The sequence below is a fragment of the Equus caballus genome, chromosome 9 (assembly GCF_041296265.1).
Source record: "Equus caballus isolate H_3958 breed thoroughbred chromosome 9, TB-T2T, whole genome shotgun sequence".
NCBI classification, from domain to species: domain Eukaryota; kingdom Metazoa; phylum Chordata; class Mammalia; order Perissodactyla; family Equidae; genus Equus; species Equus caballus.
This window is the reverse complement of record NC_091692.1, coordinates 5723359-5750671: the sequence shown is the minus strand read 5'-3', so window position 1 is coordinate 5750671 and position 27313 is coordinate 5723359. Positions and strand designations below refer to the sequence as shown.

Genomic DNA, 27313 nt, shown 5'->3' with positions numbered 1-27313 from the left:
TATTGCACATCTCCATTTGGGTCTAGTGTGGATATCTCTTATCAAACTGAATTTTTCATATTGTTACCTAGATTTCATCTTCATTCTGTATTCCTTAACTAAGAATATAGTAATATCATGTTCTGGTTACCAAAATCAGAAACATTGAAGTTTTCTGTCTCTCCTACTCTTTTTCTCAATTCCTAAGACCTAAAAAGCAACCAAGTTGTGTTCATTTGACGTCTCAAATCCACCATTTTGACTTAAAAACTTTTGCCACCTATGTATGTACTAGAAACACACAATGAATACAATTAAAATAAGAAAATTTTCCCAAATTCCAAATGTTCATAATTAGACCTATGAGTAGAAAATTGTAATTTAATGTGATATGGAAAATGGTGGAATTATACAAAGAGTGTCACAGGACTCAGAAGAATGCCATCTAAGCCATACTGAGGGAGACTGCTATGGGAAATTGTGGTGTTGCTTCAACTGAATGATGCTTCAATTGAGTTAGCCAATGATGAACTTAGGGAATCGGAATTTCATGTAAACAGGATAAACTGAAGATATACAAGGGCAGGGTAGATGTAGGAAAATTTATAAGCAGCATAGTTTGCTTGAGGATAAAGTATATGGTAGGAAGTGTGGTAGATGAGTTGGAGAAATATATAGGAATTGCATTGTGAAAGGCCTTAAATGACATATAAAGAGCTTAGACTTTATCTTCTCAGAAGAGAATTTGAAAAAAGTTTAGGCCGAGGGGTAGTAAAATCAGAGATACAATCTAGTAAGAATATGGTTGAGTATTTTTATTTGGTATAAATGCCTTCATGGAAGGAGTCCAATTAAGGAGAGAATGTAATGGTTATGAAAAGAAATTTGAAGCAGTGAAATAAAGTGGTCATAATAAGAACATAAAATATTTGATGTGATAAATATTTAGGAATTAAAATCTGGTGCTCAAGTCAAACATAGAGGTAGAGGGAAAGAGACAAAGAATAATTTTTTTAGTTTTTTTGCTTTGGTGATTGAATAGCTAGTGGTGTGATCAACAATAGCAACTTTTCTTATAGCTGAATAGTATTCCATTCTTGGTATGTATCCAGAATGGAATACTACTCAGCCATAAAAAATGATGAAATCTGACCATTTGTGACAACATGGATAAAGCTTGAGGGTATTATGTTAAGAGAAATAAGTCACAGGGAGAAAGTCAAATACCATATGATCTCACTCATAAGTAGACAATAAAAACAATAAACAAACACAGAGAAACAGAAATTGGATTGGTGGTTACCAGAGGGGAAGTGAGGAGGGAGGAGGCCAGAAGAGGTGATTAGACACGTATATGTGGTGATGAGATTGTAATTATTCTTTGGATGGTGAACATGATGTAATCTACCCAGACATTGAAATATATAACCATGTACACCTGAAATTTATATGTTATAAACCAATGTTATTGCAATAAAAATAAATAAATAAAAACAAAAAACCAATAGCAACAAATATGTATTGAACTGGGAAGATGTTCATGGTAAGTGAAAACGGCAGGTTGTTGTGTAATATCCAGAGAATGGTTCTATTTTTTATCCAACATAAAAATAGAAATAAAACTCCCACAAATGTTCATAATTATTAATATATTTTTACAAAAGTTTTTAAGTGGGAAACCATAAGTAGAAATGCTGATTGGGGTTATTTATATAGGATCAGTTGAATATGATGAGAGCTATATAGGGGACTCTAGAGCTAGATAGATGCTCGACACCCTGCCATAAATATATGAATTAATTTTCCATTGAACTATATAAATATTTCTTCATTCCTACTAATAAAATCAGCCATAATAAGAATTATGATAAAATAGCCAATATGCTTACCAGGTGCAGGTACTGTGGCAGGTTTTTTAGATTTTTTATGATACAGCAACTGTAGAACATTTTACAAGTAAAGAAACTAAGGCTTAGTGTAAAAAGGCTTACGCTTAAAGGTTAAGTGTAAAAAGTAAATTTGCATTTAGAGGGATGCCTACATTTAAAGCCAATTCAGTCTGAATTTTTAAATACTACTTTATATATGATGTGTAAGTGTAACACGGTTGGCTGCAATTAGGAATGCAGTCTTTCTCAAGGGGACAGATACCTGAGCAATTTCACGTTACTTCTAGCTTATTTGTAGTTGCTTAGGGAAAAACCCACCAATGCAATCTAAAAATACTACAATTTTTGTGGGAGTGGGGGGCTAGGCAGCAGTTTTAATAAGCAAGGCAACTTACATACAAGGCTTGCCTTGGCTGGCCACAACATGAGTAGATCTGCACACACATCTGCCAAATTCTTAAGAGTTTATATAGAGGCCTTAATGGGATTCAGTCATGTAACCATCCAGATGGTCTCAGCAACACATTACTCTCTCCAGGCTGTGTGCTTGAAGTGGATCCTAGTGCAGGAACAGTGGGTGGAATCTACATTCCAAGGACGGGAGGAGTGAGGAGCCTCTGATTGCCCTGCTCTGGTGAGAGTTTCAACTGGTGGTCACATCCTTTCGATGCCCTTCTCCAACTCTCCACCCCTGGTGACCGGCTCTGACAAATCACACATGCCCCTCCTCTTTGGCAGTGCACCCTGAGCATCAGCAAGAGGTTTCACTAGCGTGAAGGCAGCACATTTGGTGGCTCTGGTTGCACTGAGGCAGACAGCATAGCAACAATATAGGGACATGCAAGAGAAGGACATAGAAGATATACTCAAGGATTAGGATAATGATTTTTCCAGTCATGAAAAATAAGGTGTTTTTAATTTTATACTTCTTTCTTCATTCTTATCTTCTGATGCCTCCCTGAAATCTCAGAATTTCATCCAGATTTTCATTGTTGCAACATCAGAAAATATCCCTTCTGGGGGAAACAAGGGCTTGGTCCATCAGGTCAGCAGCATGTCTCACAAATATGAATTGGGATGCTCAGGAGATGTTTGTGAGTTGAATTTATATTAAGAACTGGTATAGTGTCAGAGACTAGGGAGGAAAATGCTTAAAATGTGATTTTATCATCAAAGATGATTTTCCACCTATAAATCACAGTACAGAACCTAGCTAAAGAGCATGCTAACTTCTCAGTGAATTGATAAAATTGACCTTTTAAAATTTCACATAAAAATTTTAAAAATTGTGAATATTGTTAAAATGATGTTATATAATGTTATTACTCTTCCCAAGAAAACCTTATCCTTGCTGTTATGTAGACTATATGACAAGGGCTCTCTCTGTGGACTAGATCTAATGAATGATCACCTATAATCATTAATATAGATGTATAAAAGCATGGCACAAGGGTGACCCCAGCCTGGACTCCAACACAAAGGCCACAAAAGCACATTTCAGTCAATCTTATGAAGCTTCGAATTGCTAACATATCACTTCAAATTTGTAGTTAATAAAGAATGTCACAGAAGAGGCTAATAACAACTACAATGCTATAGCCATGCCCATTTTGTCTTTTGCCTTGCACAAAGTAAACTCAAAGTGGTAAATGTACTTTCAATGACGAGATTTAATTTTAGCACAAACAGAATATTCTGTGTAATGTAAAAGCTGCAAAGTCTTGAGTTTAAGCCATAGAAAAATCAAGAGTTCAAAAATCTTCAATGAAATTGGAATGATCAGCTGTGACTATTAAATATCTCATTGATCTTTACTTATTGACTGTGCTGGGGGGCATGGAGAATCCTGACTGAGAGTGAGAAGAATCTTAATTTTACTGCTTTATAAATGTTGGCTATTTGGTCAGAAGAACTTGAAATTAGTGATTAAGTTCACACGACATTGCCAAAGGAGGAGCTTTGTTTGTGGACAGATGCACGAAGGCCGGCAATTCACTTACTTGTCACTCAGTCATGGAGATTGAGTAGGATTTTTAACCTGTTCCAGCTGAGTTCACTCCCCCGCCATGGTCCAGAATTGTGTAGTTTCCCCTTAGGCCTGAGGCTGTTATATAAAAAAAAATCCCTATTATTGTTATTATTATTATTTTGTTTCAGCTTAACCTGCAATGGATGACTTAGACTTCCGTGGAATAAGAATGAACCTCAGGAGTCTGAGTACTTGAACTGCAAATTACAAATCACATAATTATGAAAACAAAAGAGAAATAACACATTCCAAAAGTTGTGTCTTTTGGGTAATAATCGATTTTAATATTAAAAAAATTTTTTTATTATAATGATTGAATACTTTGAGTTGTGTTTTGATTTTGTGTTCAATTTTTAATCGTTGCCTGTTTTGATAAATAATTTTTGTTTGCTTTTGTATTTATCTCATTTGCTTACACTATGCAAATGCTTATAGAATTTTCTTTTCCAAGGTGGGTAGTAAGACCTCAGTGCTTTATATCCTTCTTAGCTTTATTGCTTATGTTTTAACTCTATCTTATGTTCCAGAACTCATCTTCTGATTGCTCAAATGCCACCATTAACTGCTCATTTAAAGTTGGCTCTAAGATCACTTGTTCTAATATTATTTATGACTAAACAGAAAAAAATGCTGAAAGAGACTTCAAACAATTCTTGTCAGTTCTCCACTTTTGATGATGAACTATGCCCAAAATAATCAACAGAGGTCATTAGCAAATTGGGCCTGAAAAATGGTAATAGATATATATTTTTTGGCTTGTCCATATTAATGAATGTAAGCATTTCCTCCAAGTAATATTCCTTGACTGAATCTTTTTGTGACTCAAAAGTACCTTTAAGTAATGTTATTGAATTATTGATTATCTGTTTGGTAATAGGCAATCTACTTTCACAATTTCTCAACAACAGTATGTCTCTGAAATTAAAATTCTCCAGATAGTTATGAATAACTAGCTTGTATCAAACCAACTTTTCACCAAAAACAACTGTAAAACAGGTTTAAAAGAAAAGAAAAAAATACCTTACATATTGGAGGCATTGGAGAATCTTGAGGGCACCCAGCAATTGTTAGGACAATATCCTAATAAAAAGAATACATAAGATGAGCCCAACTTTCCACAAACTTTCCCCTTGAGGTATTTTCCATTGCTAAGTGGCTGAGGGCATAAAGACCAGGCGGAAAGCAAAACCTCAGGACCTTTGGCAGTCTTAGAGTGCTAAGAGACATGATAATATGAAGTACAGGTATAACCAACCCAGTCGGAACTGGAGGGACCAGAATCCTCAAGAAACAGGAAACACAAACAAGTGTGTCTGATTTTCTAAGTTGATGTTCACTGTAAGGCATTTGTCATTTCCTAAGCTGTTATGGAATGAAAGACCAAGAAGGCAAGAAGACGGCTGAAACTAAGAAGCTAAAATCTTAAGCAGATGTTTTGTCAGGTTCAATGTGCTGGGGGAACAAAATTGACAGTTTACGGTCTGTCAAGGAAAAAGGGCTCAGATAATTGCGCCAGCATTTCATTTGAGAGCTTTGAAATGTTACACCTTATGAATGAGGACAAGTCAGAGATAGACCGTACCTCAAAGAGAGTAAAATCCAGCTTCCTATCATCTGAAAACCCTTATTGGAGCCAATGATTTGTTTATGTTCTGGCTGCCGTCTAAGGAACAAAAAGTAAAATCTCTCTGAAAGAAGGTAAAATTATAAGAGCAGAGTTCTTGAAATTTTTTTATTCAAAATGTCTGGAATCCAATAACAAATTACTAGGCATTAGGATCAAGGGTGAAATGACCACAAACCAAAGAAAATATAGATAATAGATACAGACCTGCAGCTAAATATTTTACTATCCTACTCAGTCTAAAATATCTCTGATTAAAATGTTCATGAAAACATTTGATGTGATAGAAAATTTTATGAGAGAAATTAAATCTCTAGAAATAATTTCATGGAAAATACAGTAACTGACACTAAGAATTCAATATATAAGTTTAAATATAGATTAGACACAACAAAAGAAAAGTAAACTTGAAGAAAAGAGAGAAAATATATTTCTGAAACATGGAGAGAAATAAAAGGATGTAAAATACAGAAATGATTCTAAGAATATATAGGTCATGGTGAAAAGCATTAATACACAATTTGAATCAAAGAGGAAGAGAGAAAGAGTAAACAAAGCCGTGTAAAGTGGTTCTGGTCAACAGTTTTCTGTAACTGGTGAGAGACATAAAATCCACGCGTTCAAGCAACTCTAGAAACCCAAAATAGCTAGGCATATCTCAATCAAACTGCTAAATAGCAAAGACAAATTATACCTAAAGCAGTCAAAGACAAAAAACATTCATCATCATCAGATAGTTAACATTAAGACTGAGAACTGACCTTTGAGAATAGTAAATTTGTAAGTCAGAAAACAGTAGTATGACAACTTTATTGTGCTCAATGGAAACAACTGCCAGCGTAGAATTCTGTAACCAGTAAAATATTCTTTAAAAATGAAGATGAAATAAAAATATTTTAGACAAAAATAAGATTTCATAGCCAGTACATGTGCTCTATGTGAAATACTAAAGGAATTTTACAAAGAGAAGGAAAATGATCACAGATAAAAACACAAAAATGGAAGAAGAAATGAAGCGCAATGGGAAAGATAAATAGATGGGTAAATGTAAATGAATATTGATTGTAAAAACCATAATAATATCATCTGTCAATTTAAAATATATGTAGGATTAAAAGTACATGACAATAATATCATAGAAGACAGAAGGGGGCAAAAATAAAATGCTGAAGACCCGTGTGTATTCTATTCCATTTATTCATCCTTCGATTATTATCATCTTCTTTCTTTTCCTTATATGAGTTTAATTAGCTCTTCTTTTTCTAGTTTGTTAAAGTCAGTTCTATGGTCATTGACTTGAGACCCTTCTTCTTTCTAATAAAATCATTTAGTGCTATAAATTTCACTTTAAGTTTGCTTTGGGTGTATCCCAGAGGTTTTTATATATTGTGTTTTCATTTTCATGTACTTCAAAATACATTCTAAGTTCTATTTTGATTTCTCTTCTGACCCATTAGTTATTCAAAAGTCTATTATTTTGTTTCCAAATTTTTTTGGAAACTGTGGGGTTTATTAAAGTCAAGAATTTTAGGTGTCCTGGTTTCTGAAGAATACTGTAGACTTGTTTGGCTTTGATATGTACATTCAACATGTGATGTATAGATAGATAGATAATAGATGGATAGGTGGACAGACAGTCGATTCTCATTATTTGCAATAGCTATGTTCTATAGAGTTGCCTCAAACAATGGATGAGTGAATACTGAATCATTGCTCCAAGGGGAAATGCAGGGTTAGGTTTTATGAGCCTCTGGTCACAACATTTTTGTCAAACAATCTATGCATACACTGTTTTATGTGTGTTTCTGTTTAAAGTCACCATATTTAACATATATTTTTGATTTATTAACATTAAGCTCACGGCCACCAGTACTGTAAGTCATCCTTGAATGAAGCTTATCTAGCATACACATCCTCTCCATACGGCACATCACAGCTGTCCTGCACTTAGAAACCCTAGACAGAGCTACAACACTACATGTGGGAGCATTTTAAATAGTGAAATCACCAACCAAAAGCACAAAAATGTGAAAAACGTGTTAAATAGAGTGTGAAAAGGACACGTGCAGGAAGAGAGCTGAAATCTGAAGGCAGACCCTGGTCCCGTTCCACCGCAGCGTGTCCGCGGTGCCTGGAGAAGGGCGGCAGGTATTGATGGGGGCTTATCAAGAAATTTTAGTGAGTAGGCAAATTTGCAGACACTGAATCTACGTGATGAGGCTCAACTGTACATACATTTGCAGTGTCATTAAATTGAGGCTTGAGAAACTTGTACGGCTCAAACTTGGCAGTGGAGAATTTGGGTCCCGTATGAATTCTGAAACTGTCTATTCTGTCAACAGATACATTGACTGGGCTATCCAGGATAGCAGGCATTTTTGTCTTGGATGACTTTGGTTTAACTTCCAGAATTCTGTATGTCTTTGGGTAACCCTCCCAACTAGCTCCTTTCTAGGGTTTCTGGCCAATCTCTACTTTAACCATTTTTTACCCCTAAAAACAAAAAATGCGTTCCTTTCTTGTTCTTTCATAATATACTTTGATGTCCATTACTCATAAATCACAACAAAATAGAAATGATTTTTCTTTCCAGGAGGAAAAGGACAACTTAACTCTCCAACTCTCACAGGAACTGAGTGACAATACTTCTATTTTCAATGCAAAGAAAAATAAAAAAGAAAACAGCTAGGTTTCCATATTTAAACAGGATGAATATTCATATCTTGAAACATATTTTCTTTAAGTGAAAATTCTCAAAGTATATCTGAGAACAATGCATATATATATATATATATATATATATATATATATACGTATCTATAAAATGTATAACATTTTCAATTAAGACTTTTTGGTAAGTGGAATATAACTTATAACTACTAAGTCAAATAATAAAATGGCAAAATCCATGAAAATCTGCCTGAATGACTGCACTACACTGATAATAACGTATAAAAGTTTAGATTCATATCTGAAAAAAAGTTTGTTTCAAGAACCTTAAACATGGATTTCATGTAACAAAATCTTTAATTTGAATTTGCATTGAATTTTTCTTATAATTCCAAATATACTTCCTTTATTTTACTCATGAGGATTTCTTTTCTTTTTTTTTTCCGAGGAAGATTAGCCCTGAGCTAACATCTGCCAATCCTCCTCTTTTTTTCTGAGAAAGACTGGTCCTGAGCTAACATACGTGCCCATCTTCCTCTCCTTTATATGTGGGATGCCTACCACAGCATGGCTTGCCATGTGGTGCCAAACCGGCAAACCCTGGGCCACCGAAGCGGAACGTGCACACATAACCGCTGTGCCACCAAGCCAGCCCCAGATGAGGATTTCTGTTTGGAAATATTGTTTGATCATTTGTAAATCATTTGTATTCCTAAATAGTTCAAAATGATTTGACTAGCAGAGCTGGCCCTGAGGTGCAGTGGTTAAGTTTGATGTGCTCTGCTTCAGCGGCCCAAGTTCACGGGGTGGACCTACACCATTTCTCATGCTGTGGTGGTGACCCACATATAAAATGGAGGAAGACTGAGACAGATCTTAGCTCAGGGCTAATATTCCTCAAGCAAAAAAGAAAGAAAAATGATTTGACTAGCAAAACATCCTTCAAGTCACACGTGGTTAAGTAACCGAAATTTCCCAATTTTCTTAAAAGAAAATAGGAACTATTTAGATTAAAATGCCAATAAATATTCTATCCCCTCTTGCATAGGTTTAAATGAAAAAGCTGACCATAGTTTAAGAAAAATATGAATGATATGAATAATTAGTTTTCCTTGGAACTTATACCACTTTTTCTTAATTATTCAACTATAGGACCACTCTAATTTACTTTTCGATTTGGCCTTTGGAAGTATTACAGTGCGCAGGACTGGCTCAGTATATATTCTTTCCCTTTTAAATTGAGTGACATTAAATTCATAATGTATAGAAAAATTTTAGGCTTAGCAGATATTCATTAATCTGTCAACACATCTTTCTTTTTGGGGGCAGCCAAGAAGATTAAATTAGTAAAACTTGCTGAGAGAGAGCGAAAATGCGTATTGGAGAGGAAGGGCTGTGTCCTCTTAAAAGCATGTTTTAGCACGGGCATTAGTAGGTTACCAAGTATAAAGTACACATCTCTGCGTATCATATGTTATCTCCAAGATATCTTTGGGAATTTATGACTGTAATTATTTTGATTTCTTGACATCCAAAAATACTGGATGTATTCCCAGTTTTTTTCTCCATATGTCCAATGTTTTGTTGATAAAGAAAATGCTTGAATATGTGCACACGTACAGATGAGTGAAAGGAAATCAAGCATTTAACCAAGAAGCAAAATCCTGCATTTTATATTTAAGAAATGTACATTGTCCTTTGTTATTTAGTATGTCATAGGAAAAATCATTTTACTCTCACAGTTTACAAATAACACTTGTAGAAGAGTGATTCATAAATCAGAAATGCTCCCAGCAATGACTGTTGCAATTCTTCAGCCATCAACAGACAAGCCTGTAGATTTGTCAAGTGGAATGGTAAAGGACAATTTTAAATTGTGAGGTAGTGTTCTTAGAAAGCTATTTTGATAAAGTGGCTTTTTTTCATTTGTTTTTAAAAGAGTTTTAGGACATTTAATTAGTTTAATTCTCCGTCTCTAAAGTATGAGAGAAAGCTCTCTCAGATTTGCTTTTATAACTTTTGTATTTTATATATTATAAAATAAATCCACATTTACTGCAGAACACTTTTGAAAATATGCAGAAGAAAATGAAGCAAAGTCTTCTAAAACACCACTACCCAAAAGTAAATAATTATTCTGAAAATCAGGAATGTACAGCTCCATTTTATGTGTGTGTGTGTGTATATATATATATATATATATATATATATATATATATATATATATATAAAGAGAGAGAGAGGGGGCAGACAGAGAGAAAGAGGGAGAGAGGGACACGTTTATTACCCACAATTTTCTTTTTTATAACTACATTGAAGGACTGTATCATAGTTTATTTATGAAATCCCATAACTTTAAAAATTTATAAAAAAATTTATAAATTTATAAAATCCTAACAATTTATTGTTGAATAGCTATTTTCAATATTTTACTGCTGTCAATAGTGCACCAATGTCTGTTCCTATAGCTAACACTTTGGCTACATGTGTGATTACTTCTCTAGGATTAATTTCCAGTATTAAAGTATAGATCATAGCAAAGCATCTTTGAACCTTTTTTGATACATGTTGACACATATTGCCAAATACATCAACTGATACATATATCCAAATTGTTCTCGTAGCAAATTGCACTGTCACCAGCAGTAAATGAGACTTTCCTTTTCCACAAAAGTTCCCAATGTTTGATATCAGCGTTAATATATTCTCAAAAATATTTTAATTACCTTTGGTTTAAGTGAATAAGAGGTTGAACATTTATTTCTTATATTAAATGTTTTGAAATTGTCTAATAATAATATTCTTACACATCTTTATACATTTTCTACTGCGGTTTGCATCTATTTCTTACACATTTATATAAAGTCTTTCATTTGTTGCCAATCTTCCTCTTTTTACTTGAGGGAGATTTTCACTGAGCTAGTGTCTGTGCCAATCCTCCTCTATTTTGTATGTGGGATGCTGCCACAGCATGGCTTGATGAGCAGTGCATAGGTCCACACCCAGGATCTGAACTTGCAAACCCTGGGCCACTGAAGCAGAGCGTGAAAACTTAACCACTACACCACTGGGCCAGCCCCTGTAAAATCTTTTGTTAGAAAGATATTGACTTTTCATCCTCAATATTTTATGCAATTTTCTTTAGCCAATTATTTGCCTTTCATATTATGTAAACTATTTTATAATCTGGGAAAAAATACATACATATACACACATAATCATTTCTCTCTCTCACTTTTTAGTAATTTTTCTCCTTTCTGAAAAGGTTCTCATCTAATTATCCTATTTCCTTTTAGATTTTTAAAAATATTTTCAATTTTGCATCAACACTGTTAATCTGCAATTTATTTTTTGTTAGTATAAAGTGAAGGATGAAATGTATATATTTTATTGATTAATCTATACTTTTTGTACAAAATGCTGCATCTGTCAAAATTAAAAATATCCCAAGTTCTATTTTGAATTTTTAAATTTGGCTTCATAGGTTTATATATCAGGTTACATATTCCTTTTCATATCCCCTTTCTTAGTATTGTACTTTCTTTTATATTTAAACACTTAAATACTAATAAGAATGTCTCAAAAAGATTATTTGCATTCCTATCATCCTTATAGCATTATGCACAATAGACAAAACACAGAAGCCACATTAATGTTCGTCAACAGATGAATGGATGAGGAAATTGTGATACACACATACAACAGAATATTATTCAGCCTTTAAAAAAGAAGGAAATTCTGCCATTTGCAGCAACACCAGGGAAGCTGGAGGACATTATGCTAAGTGAACTAATTCAGTCCCCAGTCCAGAGGGACGAATACTGCAGGAGACCACGCATGTGAGAAATCGGAAATAGTCAAACTCACAGAACCAGAGAGGAGAATGATGGTTGTCAGGGCATGGGGCGAAAAGGATACAGGAAGATATTAATTAGAGAGCACAAAGTTTCAACTAAGTGAGATGAATAAGACCTAGAGATCTAGTGTACAGGATAGTGTCTATAGTTAATAATACTATATTGTATATTTAAAAATTTCCAGAGCGGTAGATCTGATGTTAAGTGTTCTTATCACAAAAAATAATATAAATTATTCAAAAGGGCAGTAGGAAACTTTTGGAGCTGATGGATGTATTTATGGCATAGATTGTGGCGATGATTTCACAGGTGTTTACTTATCTGCAAACTCATCAAATCGTATACATTAAATATGTACAGCTTTTTGTATGTCAATCACACTCGAAGAAAGTGGTTGTGAAAAAGAGTCAGCCTTATTTTATTATTGGAGAAGAACACAGCTGTGTCTGATAATGAAGATTAGTAGAGAAGAAGTCTAAAAAGTTATGTTTCCACTGTCTCGTATCACAGACACATTATTTACTTAGAAAAATTTCAAGTCTCAGCTACAATTTCCCCCACCTTGTGTGTGTCCCTCTGCCTCTCACTCTGATTTTCATTGCTTTCCCAAGATTTTTCTCATTTGAGGGCCTATGTTGCCCTGGTGTCTTCTTGTCACTTGAGACACTGATTGACCCTATCTAGCTCAAGGAAGTGGCAATACCTTGCTTTAGTTTTACTCTTTTCATTGCTTCCTTTATGACAAAAAAACCCACAACAGATTATGACCCTCTTGGTAGACGTTTGAGCTAGTGTGTCTCTGTGGGCAAAATACAAAAGCTAGAGACACATTTTTAAGTTTTTCTTCTTCTTAAAGTGTCATACGGTTAAATGCGTCAATTTTATTCTCCAGCACATAGTAGCATCCTGTTCACTGTGTTCATTGCATCCTCAGAGATATTTATATACGAATTTCTAGGAAATTTCATCTGGGACACATGAATAAAGGAATCTGACAAAAATGGGTTATTGCTTCATAACATTAATAAACTCAAATAAATGCAAATTACACGCTAAATAACATGAATTTTAGTTATTTTATCTACCTATTAAATTATTAGTTCCATGATATGACAGTTCTTATTGAAGAACTTTGCTTATTGTAAAATATACTAGGGCAATTAAGTCTGATTTAAAAATAATGACTCATCTTTTAAATACTTGATTTACATACATTCATAATTCTTTTTATTGATCAATTGCCAAAATTAAGAGAGGTTTCAAAGTGAAATAAGCCTAGGGAGTCCAAGTTGGTAAGAAGAGAGGCACAATAGACAGCCGGTATCATGTTGGGTTTGTCTCCCTGTCTTTCCCGGGCCTTTCTTTTCCCCATTGCTGACATTCTCTCACCATCCTTCTAATCCTGGCTCCCGAGTCCACTTTCCTCTGGGTTTCAGCACATTCCAGGCAGCATGAGTCTATGGATTCTCTTGTTCAGCTGATGCTCATGTTTGTTTTCTTTACCTTTGGGGGACTCAATTACCCTTTCAGATTCGAGCTCATTGGTGACTGAGTGCTTTCCTGAAATTCAGTTCTTAAATAACCAGCTTGCTAATTCCTGAGGACCTGCTCATGGCAATGACAGTGTCAGGGCTTCTTCGCTTTCCCTGTGACTAGATTCCGAAGCTTTACACACACACACGCAATAACTCCTATTTAACTCAAACTCTTATTCTGTACTTTCCCTTCAGTACTATCTATTAATTTATATCTATTTCTTTATTTGTTTTACAAGGATAGAGCCAAACTCTCCCTTTCAGAATTATTCTTTGTTTGTAATTTAAATTTCTTTGATATTCTTTAATTGTTAGTTTGAAAGGTGTGAGAAATGGGAGAAATGTAAACTAGTCTGATTCATGCGTAAAGATGAATATATTAAACTTCAGGAAAAAAATGATCACTATACTTAAGACCTGAGAATAATAATTGAAAAGAGAATTATCTTTAGTTTGTCAGAGAAAAAGAGGGAAAGAAATCTCTCCAAACCTAAACTTATTCCTGGCATCTAAATTAAAGTTTGTATGATAAGTTTTAAAAGCTGAAAATATTAATAATGTTCAATTCGTATCAAAATAAGAACATAGAATAGTCATTAATGATTGGATTAATTAATTAATTTTTTTGTGAGGAAGATTGGCCCTGAGCTAACTTCTGTTGCCAATCTTCCTCTTTTTGCTGGAGGAAGATTGTTGCTGAGATAACACCTGTGCCAATCTTCCTCAATTTTATGGGGGATGCTGCCACAGCATGGCTTGACAAGCAGTGCCAGATCCGCGCTCGGGATCTGAACGTGTGAACCCCAGGGCACCGAAGTGGAGCGCGCAAACTTAACCACTACACCACCAGGCCAGCCCCAGAATAGTCCTTAATTTAATTGACATTTTTCTTCTAGAACATGGTTCTTCAAAGGTTTAGGACCCTGCAATCTGCATATTCATTTCATTTGTTTGTAAGATGTCTTTGTTTTATTAAAAAAGTATAATTCATCGCATTGACTTAATATCTCATTAGAGTTACATTTTGATTTTCCCTCTTTTAAAGACAATATTAGCTACATCTTGACTACATATTTCTTCTATTTTGGTGTGTATAATGCAAAGACTTTTTACCAATAAATAATTAATATTATGGAGTTCTAGTTTATAATTTCTTCATCTAAATTGTGCATTCTTTAACAGGACACATAAGGCAAGGACATATCAGTAGTTGCCCCATTGCCAAAAATGTTCTTGAGATACAATGAGTGAATCGTTCTCTCTCTCTCTCAAGATTTATTTTGTTTTTGGGTTTTGTTTTTTTTACATACTACTTAAAATCTTCTAACATAGTATGTACTTTACTTATTTGTATTTATTTTTATTTACTCCTTTTCTTGCTATAATTTTCTGGGAGCCAAGGCAAAATTAAGCAAATTGTTTAAACAGTTTGTCACCTTTCAACCCAATTTATATTAATTTTGTCATCAATAAAATGATAGAAATATCAACAATTTTATAACATCAGAACAACTAAGAATGAGAGAACAGATGGGAGAGAACACTTTGAATAAATTGACACAAAAGGACACTCAAAATCAGCAAAACAAATTTGACTAGGGAAATTACATAGAGGAATCAAGTTAGGAAAAAATTAATGGGAGGTAGAGAGACAGAGATTAGCTTGTCTTGAAAAATATGTATTTAAGAAAAAAAGATTATGTTGAGCATAATGTATTAGATATATCCAACTTGATCACCCCACCTATTTATACGATTATACACTGCTTTATTACAAAATAAGTACATACATATACAAAATAAGTACATGTATAGATCTACCTATTTATACAATTATACACTGCTTTATTACAAAATAAGTATATACATATGATATTAGATATAATCTTTTCTGTTAGATATTTATATTGTTTAAGAAAGTAGTTATATTTTTTAAAATATTTTTTTGCTTTATTGACATAACAGGAAATATGTTAATATATAATTTAAAAATCCATATAGATATCTATTAAAATGTTATGATTATGATTAGCATTTAAATTACTATTAAATTATGATTTTAATTAAAAGTTTACCTAATTATAGTGGAAACACATGCATATCATATTTCATACTTTGCTCTTGTTGCTGAGAAGTTCAGAATTAGATTTAGTGTTTAATCATTAGTCTGAGAAGTTGATCTATTTGTTTGTTCTGCATCATTGATTCTAAACAGCCCAGGAAAGATGAGCGTCCCCTAGGAAGGTGCGTTGGTATCTCTGAGTTCATAAAATTTTTCATCATATTATTGCATAGGTTTACAAAATTATTGAGAAAACTACATGTTTTATTTTATTATCTGTAAATTTAGTAGCCTAATTGTGTATATGGCTTTTGTTGACATATCTCAAATTCTTTTCAGAAGAATAATTTTTATTATATATTCTTTACTCTGATAAGTATACATTTGAAAAGCTCTACATAACTGAGAAATAACATAAATTAAAAACTAAAGCCTGGTTAGGCTCAACGGACATTTATTGAACACTGTAACATGTAATGTGCTGTAGATAGAATATGAATGACCTGATTTTATTTCCCCTGCTAAATCATGGTGGGGAGATGAATATTTGAAGGCATCATCTCAGTACAGTGTTGTCCATGAGAAACAGTATCTGTAGAGATGTTCAAGCTGAGGCACTCTGGAGCGAAACTAACTGAATTTGGATTCTCAGCTTTGCAACTGACTAGCTGTGTGGTCTTTGCCAAGTTGATTAACCTTTCTGTATTTCGTTTTCATTATACATAAAAGAATAATAATATTAACTATTTCATATGGTTATTGTCTGAATTACATAATTAATGTATGTGACATGCTTAGCCTCGAGCTAGAATTATATTGTTAACCAAATATAATTTATCACTGTGACTAGTGGAGCCTGGATTGGTGAGGAAAGTTAGATTTGACTTCCTGGAAAGCTCTCCTGCAGAGATGATTCTGATTCTTGAAGGCTGAATAAAAACTCTCTACAGGAAGCAAGGGGTTGTAGAGAAGCCCCGGAATAAGAAAGACGAGCAGTTGACAAAGACATGGATGTGACGTCATAATCTTGAAATGTCATCAGTTTTATATGACGGAATCGTAACGTGCAAGGTGGGGAGTGGAAGAAGGGACACTAAAGAGAGAAGCAGAAGCTTGATCATGAAAAGAATCGAAGTCCCTCAAAGGAGATTTGACTTTACCTTGCAAGTGATGGATTTGAATCAAAAGTATTTTGAAAAGAGGGAGCGATTTGGTCATATTGGAGTTTGCATAGGTCTCTCTGATGCAATAGGTAGAGAGAAATAAGATGGGAGGCGGAAAACAGCTTATGAGGTTATTGAAAATAGCACTGGCTGATACGGATTACATTGCTTTATGGTCAAGGATTAACTTACAGGCTACTCTTCTTGAAATAATACTGCTTATTTTCCATTTGAAAATTTTGGTGAGAAGCAAAAATACTGGCCACAGGGGAACCAAGTCTCATAGTAATAACATAAATGGGAGAAGAAAGTTGACATTGTTGCTAATAATGTTTCCCAGAAAAAAAGTTGACTGAATATTATATAACCATTACAAGGATTTCTGTATGTTTTTGTAACAAGTTGGTAAACATCCTATGGATTATTATACATATAAAGGCAAAATTAATAATTTATGATTCCCTTTTCTACCTTACAATAATAGTAGTAGTAACAGTAGTGGCAGTATTGGTGATCTTATAACCTATTGAATTAAAATAATAGAATTCAAAAGCATTTATGTTCATGCTTGTTCATTTGAGTAAGCTCTTGCATCAAGAATTATTTTCCTGGGGCTGGCCCCATGACCGAGAGGTTAAGTTCGCATGCTCTGCTTTGGCAGCCCAGGGTTTCGCTGGTTCGGATCGTGGGCGCAGACATGGCACCGTTCATTTCGTCATGCTGAGGCAGCGTCCCACATGCTACAACTAGAAGGACCCAGAACTAAATATACAACTATGTACTGGGGGGATTTGGGGAGAAAAAGCAGAAAAAAAAAGATTGGCAATGGTTGTTAGCTCGGGTGCCAATCTAAAAAAAAAAAAGATGGAATTTCCTCAATTAAAAAAAAAGAATTATTTTCCTTTCTACTGTTTACGTCATCACTTGCATATTGATGGATATAATATTATTATTGTTTGAACTCTTCAGTATAAGCATACTGTTGTTCAATAGAAAATACCAGTATTCTTTCTCTCATGGATGATCTCCAATCCTTATTAAAGTCGCTATGCGTATGTTCATGGGGGAATCTAGAATGAGACACGCAACAAGTCCAGGTACTTCTGCAGAGCATCCACTGTGTTCCCAGCACTGTGGGTGTGAGCCACACCACTCCTTGCTGAGGAAGAAAGAGCAGGGCTCTCCTTTCGCATTTGAGGAAACTGTGACTTTGGCTATTTAGCTGACTTGCCCAAGGAACAGCCTTAAAATTTATATCCAGGCTCTTTGACCTCATATCCAATGTTTATTTTCTTTTGTATCTTACTCTATGTCCTGAAAACAGTAGAAGAAACAATTTGAACTGTAGCCCAAATTTATACATACCTGAATTTTAACCCTATTACTGAGAATGATAAAATGGTATTTTGGACATTTAAGAATTTACTCTGAGCCAAGGGAGTTTGTGAGCCTGTGCCCTGAGTCAGAGCAAAGCAGGCAGGAACAGCTACCAGAAAAGCAAAACCCAAGCATGACATATGCTTAATTTCTTAGGTACGTTATTTAATCTCTCCCGTCCTCCCTTAAAACAATTTATCTAGTGAGTTATAATAACAGTTATCTTACAAAGAAGTCAGGAAAATTAAATCATGAATATGTACAAAAGTCCAGGCATAGTGCCTGGAAATATTTAAGTTTTCAATACGTATTAGGCCTTTTCTCTTTATTAGTCAACTTTATAGATCTCTGATTGAGTTCTTGAAAGAAAAGCTCCTTGAGAAATGCTTAACTTTGACCAGGTAGCTCTTCAATGTAAAGTGTGGCCTTGGCCCAGTAGGGGGCAGCAGAGCACCAGTCCCGAATCCAGAAATCTGGGTACCACCTCCTGCAGGTTTTACAGCGCAGGTGAGACAAGCCCTTGGCCTTTCCCAGAGATCTAGACTGGTTGGGGAAGGACAGGAGAGTTAAAGCTGTGGTCCATGTGCTTACACAACGACAAGCTAAGCTTCAACAAGGCAGACATCCAAACTAAAGACTGGAAAGCGAACTGAAATAAACAGCAACGTCAGCTAAGCCACATCCAGTTGCACAGTAAGGTCATGAAAATAGTTAACCAAGGGCGGGAATGAAATTGAAATTAATGCTATCAGATTCTCGGTTCTGGGGCAGAAGAGTCTTGTGATATTGGAAGAACTTATACCTGCTTCTAAGATATGGCTCCACTTTGCTCTATTGCGGGCTTGGCTTTTGCATGTTCACTGTGTCAGGGTCCCTCCAGCCAGCCTGCCTTGTCCAGGCACTTCAGGTTGGGAGTGGAGATTGCATTTACTAAAGCATTATCTGTAAAATTGTGTGAGAAGTCGAGAAATCTTCAGCAGAAGCATGGACTCCCAGGTCCGTATTTAAGACTTTGGTTTCCCAATGCATGAGACACTAGAGATTTTCTAGCTGGACGGGAGAGTCTGATGTTAGGACAATTTTAATTTATTCTGTTTCCTTCATGAGTTCCCAGAATAAATGGTCCTTTATTGACATGATGGAGACTTCATGGGTCTGAATAAGGCAAGGCCAAGGATGTCAACTTAAGCTAAGCTAAGGATGGACAAAACATATTTGGGAGACAATGGGTAGAGCAGGGGACTCTTGTAGTTAGGTTGAGCATGGAATCAGGTGCTCTGACTCCATTGAATCAAAATGCAATATGCCTTTCAGTTCTCTCGATTTAGCAGGACAAAAGAAATCATAGAATAAAACTTAGGTAAAAATATAAATGACAGAACTCAGCTTTTGCTAAATCATGTTGTTTATACTTTGGAGACATCCTCTTCTGGAAATCATAGGGATCGTAGTTTAATTTCTATAATTTAGTAATCTGTTTTATTAGATCCAATGGTAGGCAGTTATAGTTCTTTTTCTTAGCGCAACCACATTTACTCATTTCCAGAAATACACAGGCTCAAAGGGTAGACAAACCGTTTTCTCTTAAGGGTCATAGGCTGTGTTGGAACAGGGCTGAGAATTGGAGGCAGGAAGGTTGTCTTCAGAAAAATTTTCTGTCTCCTTAAACTCCTTCTAGAATGTAAAAATATATTCTTCATTTATGGAAAAATAGTTTGAAATACTGCTTTCTTAAATATCCCCTCACGTGCAAGTCAGTGATTTGTTACTCAAGAGCATCTCCGGTACCCCTGCATCTGATCTTTCACCTCCAGGAAAGATGTTTAAATCTCAAGTCTGAAGCCATTCCATGCCAGAGTGATGAGGACTTGTCACTTGCTCCCATCAGTCTCAAGTAGCTCTGAGGTCCCTCTGCTCTCAGACAGCACTAGAGAGGTGTTATGGCTTGAATTGTCTCCCCCAAAGTTCATACGTTGAATCCTAACTGCCAGTGCTTCCGAATGTGACCGTATCTTGGAATAAATTTGTTGCAGATGTGGTTAATGACGATGAGGTCATTAGGATAGGCCTTAATCCAATATGACTGATGTTCTTATAAAAAGGGACAATTTGGACAAAGAGACAAACAAGCACACAGGGAGAATTCCATGTGAAGACTGGAGTTACGTTGCCACCGCCAAGGAACTACCAGAAGCTAGGACAGAGGCCTGGAACACTTCCTTCCCCTTCAGAGGGAGCGTGGCCTTGCTGACACCTGCATCTCAGACTTCTGGTTTTCAGAAGTGTGAGAAAATAAAGGTCTGCTGTTTGTCACTCAGTTTGTGGTACTCTTTATGGTGGCGCTAACAGACTAACATGAGAGAGAAGCACATAGCTCTGCTGAGCACTCTCTTGGTAGTTAAAGTGGCTTATTTCTCAGGACGACATTCTCACCAGGGCTATCCCTTTTAAGAGATTGTTCTTTGTCACTGAAATGGCACTAGAAATATAAGCTTTCTATTGTATATAATTTAATTTCCATTTTTCTCTTTTTGCCACAAGACGTTATTCAACTCCATCAAGATTCCTTTTAACGTTAAATTCACAAGCTTAATTAATGCCTTTGTTTATAATAATTATAAAAAATTTAAATAAGGAAATGTATTCTATTCAGTCAACAGGAATGATGTGAAGAATGGATGAAACAATACGTTATCACTACGACAGATCTAATTGTGGCAAAGTGTCTTATAAGCATCCACAGGCAGCCAGCTCTGCTCAACCAGTCTAAGAGTGAGACCCCGTGAAAGTATTAAATCTACTGAAAGTCCTATGATTGCATGTGTAATTGTTTTCTGCATGTACAATTGTAGGACTTTCAGTAGATTTGTCCTGTTGTCTTGATTATTTTACAAACCTCTCTTCCACGTTGTGTTTGATGACGACAGAGTTGTGCAGCGCCAAAGTTATGAGACACATGGAAAATAAAATTGAATGTCATTAAGATAACTTTAATGACTTGTGAATATGAAAAGTGAAGACGCATGGAAAAATAAGAAATTGGGAAATTCAGTAAAGACAGTCATTTGCAATTTTAGCAGTATATAGGTATTTATATAGTGAAATAAAGTATTGAATTACAGAGTTTTAACTCAACTTGTGAAAGTTAACATCCTATCTGAACAGTTTGGATGTTGAATCCTCAGTTAGCAAAGTGAGCATGAAATTTGGCTCAGTGGTGCCTCTTTGGTGGGGCAAGGGTCACTCCAGATGCATGCAGCCCTCCCGCCCAACCCTGACCACTTCTCTTGGCTTATCAGTAACCCCAGCTTACTGAGATGGCAAACAATACATCTGAGATGGTTAAAATGTTTCCTTCTTGGATAAGTATCTTTCCGGTATGGAAAGGTTAGAGTTGAAAATAGAAATGACAATGTAAATCAAACCTAGGGAATTCACACATCGATGTTAGAGTTAGGAGTAATATATGTAATTGGTATTTTAAATGTTTGTAATGTTTAAGAGAATTTGACTCATTAGATCATCTGAGATTTTATTAGATTAAAATTTACAATTTAAAATGCACAGTTGATTTTGGACTTGTGATTTCAAGACGAAAAATATAGAAGAGTTGGCCAACACTCTAAACTATGTTGGGATAACCAAAATAATTTGAATAACTATATTTGTAAGTTTAATTTACTAGAGTCTCAAAAATTATTTTTAAGTGCTTGGAAAGGTTCTGCTTCTTAAGTCATACATTTGAAGAAAATAAAAATAAAGTAGAATTATTAAATTTTGAAGTGGGTTTAAATGTGAATTATAAATGGGTTGTAAATAAAACTTTTTACTTATTTTTATCTATTTATTTATTTTGGTGAGGAAGATTGGCCCTGAGCTAATATCTGTACCAATCTTCTTCCACTTTATTTGTGGGATGCTGCCACAGCATGGCTTGATGAGCAGTGTGTAGGTCTGTGCCTGGGATCTGAACCCACAAACCTCAGGCTGCTGAAGCAGCGCATGTGAACTTAATGACTATGCCACTGGGCTGGCCCCTCAATAGAACTTTTTTGAGGGGAGGTTTGGTTTGTTTATTTTGAGTTAATCAAACAAAGAAAAAGTGATTTTTTTCTTTCCTATGAGATTAAAAAATGGAATAAAATTATTTGTACATTGAAATTATGAGACAAGTAATATTCCCATATTTGTTTCTTTAACATATTGAACATTAATTTTAAACCTGAAAACTGTAAATAGTACTGTCTAAGAAGAAGACAGTCATGAACATCATGAAATTCATTTTGACACTATGCTAGAGCCTAGAGTTTTATTATGAAACAAGAATGTGAAACCTGCTCTCCCAACTTTGAGTTCCACCTTCCCAGCAATATCAAATAGCAAAAACCTCTGACAGATGCTGTTGTCAGACTCTGTCAGTTTCTTCCTGTGAAAAAGTTTTGAATATCAAAGCACACCCAGTTCCAGCACCTCATTTTTAGGAGCTTTACAGATCTTGTTTTTTTGACTCTAAACGTGGGAACTACTGCTATTTGAAAAGTTATCCTTTAGGGTCTTATTGCCCTGTGGCGAGATCTGTGTTCTTGATGCTATGTAAAGTGTGGTTTTGCAGGAGTATTACACAGCTTTCTGAAGTGACATTGTCAAATTCACAAGATTCTCCCTTCTTGTGGGATAAGAGAGAAATTATTTTGCTCTTTGGTATATTGTATATCAAATAGACATTTGACACTTCTACTAAGGGAACAAGAGGAAGTCTGTGTCATCAACATAAATTAGAATTTACAGAGCCCTGAGTTCAGCCACATCTCTGTTACTGTGATTCTGAAACCGCCAAAGATGCCACTTAGGGAGTTAGGAAAATAATCTGCGTTGGAATTCTGCGTTATATTTCTGCTTCTTGAATTAACTAATTCTGTGACTGATGGTAAGCTATTTTCTGTGTACCTTTTGCTATATCTGTAAAATGCATCATTTTACATCAACATAATGTCTTTGTGCAAAACTCCTTTTCATTCTGAAAACTCAGATAGGCTTATGGAACAATTTTAATTTGCTATAGTTTCAAAATTTGGCAAGGTGTGCATCATACGTATAGGATGGGTTCATTTGCTCTCTGTGTTTTGTTTTGCTTGCATTTGGTTTTCCTCCTCCCGCTGATTGCAACACCTTTGCTTGGCCCGTCTCTGGTGAGGAGGGAAGCCAAGGTGAGGCTCTTGGGTGTTGGCCGTGAAGTGGAAAACCCTCTGGCCAAGGACTGGACGTTTGAGTCTAGTTCATGAGACGTGCTTTTGATCAAATTAATTAGTTAGCCTGGACACATTTGGAAAGGAACTGGAAGTTGTAATCATCATAATGCATTTATCCAGGTTGCTGAGGGAAATTTCTTTCCTTCAACTTCGTGTTTGCCCAAGGATTTTATAAATGCTACTTAATCATAGATTAAAGAATTACAGCAATGGAGTTTTACAATCAAAGTCATTATAATACAGTGTGCCAAGAAAAGCATTTCTTAGTTTTGTTTTTACATTTTTCTTTCTCAGTGAATTACATGCGTATTTATCTTTCTATCCAACTTTCCAATATTGTGCTGGATACAATATGCTCTATAGACATTGAATGAATGAATGAATGAACCACCACTTCCTATTTGTTAACGATAGTCACGTAATAAATTGCCCCCAAATTTAATGGCTTAAGCCAACAATAGAGATTTATTATCTTGGACAGTTTCTGTGAGTCATGAATTTGGAATTGGCTTAGCCGGGTGGTTTTAGCTCAGAGTTTCTTATAAAGTTCCAATTGTGATGTCTGGCTCTCTCCTTAGACTACTTGTGTGTGCTCATGTCATAGAAGCTGGCTTTTCCTAGAGCAAATGATCTCAAAGAGATCAAGATATAAACTGTGATGTCTTTTATGATCTAACCTTGGAAATCACGTGCCATCATTTCCACAATATCCTGGGCGTTAAACAGTATGGGAGGGCACCACACAAGGACATGAATACAGGAGACAGGGACTACTGGAACCATCTTGGAGGCTGGCTATGCATATTTACAGACACTTTATATTTGACAAAAGGTTTCACATTTATTAAGTTATTTTCTCATCTAGTTTATAGCTTTCATGTTAGAATGAGGCAACTGTGACACCAAGAAAATTAATCACTTCATTACCATTCTTAGGGGTCAAGAAGTATATTCTCAACAAACTCTGGAAATATACAAGGAACTGAAGAATGATCTTAACAAATGTGTATCTATTTAACTATTCCTAACTGTTTTCCAGACCCCTTGCTATAAAATCCTATGCTTATCCGGATGTGGTACAGAATGTGAAGCATCTTTATCCAGCTGAGATTTGCCTAGGTAAATCCTGAGCCTTCATAGGAATGAAACCACCTCAGTTAACGTCAGTAAATCCCTTTAGTTTAAGTGCACAAAGTCAATCACAGAAAAATCACAAAGCATAAAGTAACCCATAAAATAACACTGCCGGTCTGATCTCTTAGGAAACACAAACAGCAAAAGGGAAGGATGTTTTCTAAAATATGCACAACCTCTCCTGGCAAAACAGAGCCCAAAACAAATGACAGGGCGTGTTTATGCTAGAATGGCTATTACCTTAAGAAAATTCAAAGCAATTTTCTGTAAAAATAAGGTTATTGCATCCTGGAGTAATAACGGTCACTAAATTGAGGTCAACCTTACTGACAAATATGCCTAGGAGATGAGGAGAGTCCAAACTCTGAACATTTAAGAAAAGCACAAAATTAAAAATTACATTTTCTGTGATTTTGACTTTTGTTTCTTTTAAATTTTGTTTTATTTGGATTTCCTTTTTTTGACTTTTTTTTTTGTTTTTTATGGGAGTACACATATCCCTTGTGTTTTGGAATAGTTAGCTAGGTGGTAACAGTGACACACTCAATAATTCATGGTACCAAATTATTCAAAATGGAGGAAGTTATTGTTTTCCCATAAATCACCTAGTTTAGTCAGTTCTGGGTGATTTGTGTTTGAAAAAATCTTCCATCACAGATGCAGGGAAGGGAGAAAAGAGCTTCCAGACTTTTCCTCCTTTTGTATGCCAGGCACTGTGCAAAACAATCTACTTTTATTAACTCATTTAATCTCTACAACAAGCTGATGAAGAATGTCTGAGATGCAAAAGATGAGGAAGCTGAAGATTAGAGGTAGTTATTGCTTGTGGTTAATAGTTAAGAAGGGCAGAGCCAGAACTTTTTCTGACTTCCCGTGTCTCCCAACTATTCCATGCTATCTCCCAGGGAAAATCAAGGTTCAGAGAATATTTCATTCTGACGTCAGTTAAAGATTGAAGTAAGGCTGTTGGGTTACTTCACCAGGAGCCGTAGAACACCGAGAGAGTTAGAAAACTAGAAAACTGTGATCCAGTCATACATTATCTTAAAAACGAACAAAACTTTATCAAAGTTCCTAAATTATTCCCTGCTTAGAAAAATAATAAAGATTTCTCTTAGATAACTACAATTATATTTTCAGTGACATACAAGGATGATGGCAGATCTTAACTCAATTGAGTGTTTTGCTATTCACCCTCCTTTTCTTGATGCCGTCGCACTACTTAATCTGGCAAACTTGCAGTGACACTATTTGACCAGAATTCCCTTCAGGCATTGCGCTCAGATTTGTGTTTAATTTTGAACCAAGTTCTATTGGCCTGATGACCGGGCGTGACTCTTTTCTCTCATCAGCCATGCCATCAAAAGCTTCTTGAGCTGTGTAGGAAATTAACTAATGCCCACTACACCCAGTGTGTTCCAAACATTGAAATGACAGTTGTCTTAATTTCTTAAGGGTAGCATACCTAAGGGAAAAAAGAAACAGTTTCTAAAGAACACGGTTAAAAAAAATATGTTAATTCTCCTAGTCCAATTTCCTACTTCCGTGAGAGAACAAACATAAGCACAAACACCTGATGCTCTCCAGGCCAAGCCCTGGGACTTAACACCCTCTTTCAGTTTCTTGCTCCAGCATTTGACAGTCCTGCTGTCATGGAGTTCTTTATTTAGTGGCTTTAAGTTTCAAGGTACTCAAGTCCTCCTAAGCTCTTTTCAATCTTTTGTTTGCTTTCTAGTGATCAATCCACATGCATTTTATCCTTCAGTCTAAGTGATTCATTGTTCAATTAACATTTCTTGGCTTCTATAAATTATTCTGCAATTAAGTTGAGCGTAGGGTAATTGGTTTAACCCATGGCAGCTTCCTCCCGTCTGCGTTCTCACTGAGGCTCTGTGTCCGAGAAAGGCTGTTGTTCTCCATGCTGTATGCATTCCAAATGCACTTTTTCTTCAAATAAAGAGTGTGCTATTGAGGTCAGAGGAAAGGTTATACACTCATTTAAGGGCAGTCTATGGCCATTAGCACAGCATTTTCAGTTCTTCTCAAACTCATTACCACATGAATCTTCATGAATTTATGTGACTCCTTTTCTGTCATACAGAATACAGACATCTTTTTTTACCATCATCATCACAGATCACTGCTGAACCTACTGCTGATTCTTTTTGCACGTGATAACTTTTATAGAATTGCGGAATATCAACATGGCCCTTATGTAAAATGACCGACCCACGATTAAAGGAAGGAGGCAAGCCCGGACAGCCTTTTGATGCCTCTCCAGTATGTGCGAATGTCTGCAAAAAAACCTGGACAGGGGAAAAGACAAATAGAATGAGGAAAGGCTGTATTCCTGTTGTCGTGATTAGCAAAATGAAGTTCATCCACTTGCTAGGGAGTGTGGTGTAACGAGGTGGGGGAATCAGAGTCAGGAAGCCTGATTTCTAGCCCCAATTTGTTACTACCTAGTTCAGTGCATCTCAAGTTTTGAAGTGCATATATATCACTCGGGGGGGCTTGTTAAACACCAGATTCCCTTTCAGTCATTCTGGGGTAGGGACCAGTTCCTAGGTGATGTTGGGGCTGGTCCACACTTTGAGTAGCAAGAACTTGGTTAACTAAATTTAAAGAGGTCCCTGGTCCTTTTTAAGTTTTGGGGTTTTTTCATTCCCAAAATAAAATGGTTGAACTCAGTAGTATGCAAGGCACCTCGTCAATCTTACAGTGTCTTGAAATATACAAGCCCTT

General features: G+C 35.5%; 1 long non-coding RNA gene across 3 annotated transcripts in view; it reads right to left on the bottom strand.

Annotated features, from left to right (window-relative positions):
• The window catches only part of LOC138915359 (uncharacterized), a 426364-nt gene that overhangs the window by 100383 nt on the left and 298668 nt on the right, over nt 1–27313 (bottom strand). For all 3 annotated transcript variants that reach the window (XR_011421189.1, XR_011421190.1, XR_011421191.1), the window contains 2 exons: nt 4918–4977; nt 3869–3972 (listed from right to left, as the gene is read on the bottom strand). This is a non-coding gene — a long non-coding RNA (uncharacterized lncRNA). The remainder of the gene's footprint in view (nt 1–3868; nt 3973–4917; nt 4978–27313) is intronic.